Genomic DNA, 5659 nt, shown 5'->3' on the forward strand with positions numbered 1-5659 from the left:
AGAGCTGTTGGAGCTTTCAAAGGTGGGCGAGAGACTTTTTGGGGCCAGGGAGATCTCTGATAAAAAGTTCAGAGGCATGGGACGTGTTAATCTCCATACTAAAGGCTTCTGGTTTAAGATCTACCTGGAGGCATTAGGACTCAGCATGGGATGTGTTAATCTCCATACTAAAGGCTTCTGGTTTAAGATCTACCTGGAGGCATTAGGACTCAGCATGGGACGTGTTAATCTCCATACTAAAGGTTTCTGGTTAAAGATTTCCCTGGAGGCTATTAGGACTCGGGCCTCAGCTCCACAAGATGAAGGCATGTCTCTATCCCATCTCTCCACTTACTCCAGCTGGGTGTCAGATTCTATCCTATTTCATCTACAAGAGAACTCACCAGCCCCTGAGACCATCTTCATTGAGATCTACCTCATCTGCAAATTAACCTTCACTTGTTCGCAAATCTCCCATCGGAAACCCTCCCTTCTTGCCAGCCTCCTAGGGAACACCAGATGGAAGCAAAGGCAGACAGGAATCCCAGGGTGTGCAATCAATGCTGCTTCAGTCATCCTGAGGAATTAGAGTGGAAGGCTGCCTTTGAATGTATGAGCTGATGGACAGAATGCAAACAACAGAGGCCCTGAGGCAAGGGCAAGAGAGACTGGAGAGGAAGGTCTGAGCCCTCTCTGAGAGGGCTTCTGAACAGCTGAAGCTGTGGGATGAAGGGGAGGCATTGAAACACCACATGGGGTGCTAGGATTTTCTGGAAGCCTTGGAGAAGAGTAGCCATGACACCCTGGTCCACCGGACCAAGCTGAAAGGTGGACACGATTGCTGATCCAAGCTTCTGGAGCCCAGGCTTGGGGGGGGTGGGCAGAGCAAGAGCACCTGAAACAAGTAGAGTAGTAACATCTTCGGAAGAAGGAAGGCCAGGTCCGCCTGAGGAGCCTCCCTGTGCTGCAGGAGGAGATGCTGTGCCTCCATTGGCAGCTAGATGCCTGTGACCAGCACAACCAGCTGCTGAAGATAGGCATGTCTAGCTTCCAGATCCAAGACAAACAGCTGTGCAGCCTCATCTCAGGGATCATCCCTGCGACCTCTGACAAAGACTCTCCTACAGCATAGCCAAGAGTAAGTGAGCTGTTCAGGAGATACATAGTCTCCTTAGCAACTTGTGCCAGGAGCTTGCCAGAGCTTGTGAAGAACAATGGAGGCAGGGGCAAGAGGAGGCTCTGGTCAAACAGCCAGAATCACAGGCCCAGCACAAGCCAGAGGCCAAGAAAGAATCCCCATCTCCTAGCCAGGGCCAAGGAGAGAAGGAAGGTCAATACCTCCACATGAAGGGATTGAGAGTGCAATGCAGTGGTCCCAGCCACTACAGGAAGCTTGTGCTCAGTCTTCATTGGCCTTTGAGGGGCTGACCAGCAGCCAAAACAGTCAGGCCAGAAAAATCAAGATGGACCTCCAGAAGGCTGCCACCAAATCTCCACGGTTGCAGGCTCGAAGCTGAAGGAGATCTCCCACAAGATTCATAACCTGCTCACTCGAAATCCTGTTTAATCAGCTGGGTGCTCTGTGTCTGTCATGCTTCACCCACAGGGGCTGGACCTTGTCCAGTACAAAGTGGCAGAGAAATTTGAGAAGCAAGGAGAGGAGGAGGAGGTGGCCTCTCATCATGAAGCAGCCTTACCCATCCCGGTTGTGGCATTGGAGATTTGGGAGCCTCACCCTGGAGTAGGGGACTTCATTCTCATTCATCTACATAAGAAGTGTCCTTACTCTGTTCCCATCTATTCTCCTTTCGAGGTGGGAATGGCTTTGAAAGACTATCAGAAGATGCTTGGCTACCAAGTGGATGATTTCGAAGAGGAACTCTAGGACCATTTTCTGAAACCCATGTTCAGCATGATCGTGTGGTAGTTATGTTTGCGTGTCAACTTGGCTAGGCCTGGTTGAGTGGTTGGGCAGCTGGTGGTAGTTATTCCCCATGATGAGACTGGCAATCAGCTCCATGGTGGGATCTACCACAAGCAGCTGAGTAGCTGCCTTTGGGATGTGGTCTGCTTCTTGTATATAAGGAGAAGCCTTGGGAATGGTCTCTAGCCTATGGCATGTTTGGACCCTGCGTGTAGCTGTGTCATTGCTCAGCAGCCTGCTATGCTCTGCCGACCTGGAGACTTACAATGGACTTAAGTTAATGGCCTGCCGTGTGGTTTGGTAACATCTGGAGTGTGCCTTTTTACTTGTCAACCTTGGGGCTTCTCAGGTAGCCAGCAGCTGTCTGAGTGAAGAAATGCCTCTAGCTCCAGTGGGCCAGGAGTAGGAGGCAGAGCTAGACCCCAAGGTTGAGGGGCTTTCACCCAGCCCCTAGAGCCTGGCACTTTGAACTTGGACTTAAAGCCTCCAAATTGTAAGAATAAACTCCTGTTTGTTTAAGCCATCCCATTTGTGGTATATTTCTTGTCAGAGTGGCACTAAGTAACTAGAACAATCCATCTCTGTGCCACCAACATCGAGCTCCACTGGTCTTATGGGAAGCCATAGGAGATTCACACTCATGGCTTAAACCATGGCTGGTGCTGGCTGGCATAGGTCTTAAACACAGAACCCCATCAGAGATGATAATCACCCTTGTCTTTGATTTCCTGGAGGTGTGTGACAATGCCCTCATGAACTAATACCAGGTCCAGTTCTGGAAGATGATCCTTCTCATCAGCAAAGACTACTACCCCAGGATTGAAGCCATCACAAGGCCAGGACAAATGGCTTCCTTCAGATGCCTCTAAGAGTTTCTGGTGGAATGTTTGCTGTGCAAGGAGATTCCTCCCCAGAGGCTTTCTGATCTCCTCATTCTGGCGTTGCTGACGTCATTGCCCACCTTCTCACCATAGCCTTGCTGGATTGGCAAAGAAGCAATAATAAGGTCACTAGGGACACCCGCTTTTGGGAAAAGTCCTGTCAGATTTCCACATCTGCTGATCTGATGTGTCATGGATGTGTCCCTTGTGCTTTGGAGAGGAGATTTTCTTGGCTCACCAAAGCTCAGCATCCCTTAGAAGATTGGATACCTTCTCCTGGGTTCCCATGACACAGTAAGTGGAATTGGCCTGTTTCCCTTCTGAGGAAATTATGAGAAGAGGCATTTATTTCTTTGGTCTCTAGTAGTTTTCAGAATGTAGGGGATACCTTACCCATCCTGGTTGTGGCATTGGAGATTTGGGAGCTAGCTCTGACCTGAAGGGAGTACCCCACTTTCCCTCCTCCCCATCTCCTGACCAAATGAATTCTCAGGAAGACCAAAGATTCATCTTGAGGTCTCCCTTTACATTAGATGTTCATAATTGATACCCAATTCCTTATAGGCATGTCTGGCGTAGGTTCCTTGTGTCTTTCACAGCTTGTGATGCACTCTTCAACCCAGAGCACTGACATGGGATGTAGACATGGCACTACAGCCAAATTGCATCAGCAATGGCTCAGGGTTTGGGGTTAAGACTATCAGCACATCCTCTGTTGAACTGAGGAGCACTTTTGGTCCTCCTCACTGAGGATCTATCCCTAGATGCTAGAGATGCTTGACCGAGGAGAGGTACTAGTTTGTCCCTCCTACTAGGCATTAAAATGGGCTGACATGAAGTTTTCCACATTCTACATGACCTGAACAGCCCTATGAGATGAATCAGACCTTCCACAAGGTTATCAGGGAGGAATTGACAACTGAATAATCATGGCTCCCACAATCAATGATCAACTCACTGAGTTAAAATCAGTGCAAAAATCCAGAGATTGTGTATTTTGGATAAGAGATGAGGTTCATTTGATGGAAACACTTATTCTCTTGTATACTTCAGTGGCAGCAGACATAGTTATTTTCTCGGTGGGGTATTTCATGTATGTGGCTGTGTATCAAGGTGTATGTATGTGAGAACATGAACTCAGTCATTGAAGCATCCAAAAGTAAAATAAGCTTTCAAGACTGTAAACAGGGAACCAGTGACATCAATTGGTAAATGTGGACAATTACAAACCAAACAGTGGGAATAAATATTGTAGTTGCAGAACTTCTGAATGGTGAGGAAATCTAGGCAATTGTAAGACAGAACTGACTGTTTTAAACTTGGGATGAAAATTATAAATCATGGAATAACCTCAAAGAAAAATAATAAACCTTGACATCAAAATAAAAAAGAGAACATGCACAAATATTTAACAAATACAATAAAGGAGCTCAGCATGGAAAATTACACGAAACAATTCAACAACACAATGAAAAAACACAGCAAAATGGCATCAATAAAGGGCAATGTACCAAATATGAGTGATAAACATGGTGGCATTGAGGAACAGGAAGACATAGAGAGGAACATGGGAGTTAACAAACAACAAAGATTAACCCTTTTGCATATAAAACATTGCATTTTCTGTGATGGCAGACATTGATCTATGGGTAGATAGATGGGTGGACAGACTGAACTATCAGGTATGTCTAGGCAGGGAGTAGTATCCCCACGATCATGTATAGGGTTGGCAGATGATGTTTCTACAAGCATATTTGTATATGCTGTAAGAATATCCAGTTATATAGTAGAGCTGACAAGGGACAAGGTTGTTGCCAGCTACAAGGAGAGAGTGAGTAGTTGGACCTGTGGGCTCAGGAGCATGGTTGCAGGGGACATCAAGCCCAACTGGTGTAACATACTACACAAAAATATTGTTCCACATCCTACACTGGTGAGTAGCAACCAGATCTTAAAAGTTTGCAAGCAGCCATGTAGATGAAATGATGGATCTCTCCACATCCAGAGCAAAGAAGAAAACCAAAGATACATGAAAACATTAGTCCAAGGACTGGTAGACCATGTGATCCTCAGTCTATATGACCATGAGACCAGAACTAGATGGTGCCCAACTACCACTGTCAACCACTTGGTGGGGGATCCATGTAGGAGATCCTAGATAGAGTGGGAGAACAATGTGGAATAAAACTCAAAATCATTAAAAAAAAAAAAGATCATGTTTGCTGGTCTGATAGAGCCTAGTGAGATCTCTGAGATTATGACCCTTAGCTATCCTTCAGGTCTAGATTGAACTCACTCCTGTGGCTTCCAGCCAAATAATAAACAGGCATATGGGCTGAAGATTTACATCAGCATATCAGGTTGATATGCTACTTGAAGCAATCAGTCATGGGAGAGCAGAAAGGCAGTGTTTGCACTGGAAGGCAGCTTGGGGGAATGGGAGTGTGTGGGAGGGAAGGACAGAGGGAAGAGGTAACTATGGGGATTAAGTGGGAAGAGAGCCATTACACTGTGGGGAATTGCAGTCAAGGTCATGAGTCAGAAGGGAAACAGGCCAATTCCACTTACTGTGTCATGGGAACCCCAGGAGAAGGTACCCAATCTTCTAAGGGATGCTGAGCTTTGGTGAGCCAAGAAAATCTCCTTTAACAGAATTGAAGAGACAAATAGATGAAGTGTCAACTGCTGTATGGAAAATGAATTTGCTCTGTAAACTTTCACTCAAATCACAATAAATTAAAAAAAAAAAAAAAAAAAGTAAATAAAAGCATAACCTAGCTCTGGTGGTGTAGTGTCTAAGGCATTTGACTGCTAACCAGAAGGCTGGCAGTTCATACCCACAAGCCACTCCTCAGAAGGAAGATTGGGCAATCTA

General features: G+C 46.1%; 1 pseudogene; it reads left to right on the top strand.

Moving 5' to 3' along the window:
- The first annotated feature begins 307 nt into the window (after window positions 1–307).
- On the top strand, window positions 308–2851 carry LOC103203963 (annotated as a pseudogene).
- The last annotated feature ends 2808 nt before the right edge of the window (window positions 2852–5659 follow it).

The sequence above is a fragment of the Orycteropus afer genome, unplaced genomic scaffold (genome assembly GCF_000298275.1).
Source record: "Orycteropus afer afer isolate SDZICR_OR568_19922 unplaced genomic scaffold, OryAfe1.0 scaffold00235, whole genome shotgun sequence".
Classification (NCBI taxonomy): Eukaryota; Metazoa; Chordata; class Mammalia; order Tubulidentata; family Orycteropodidae; genus Orycteropus; species Orycteropus afer.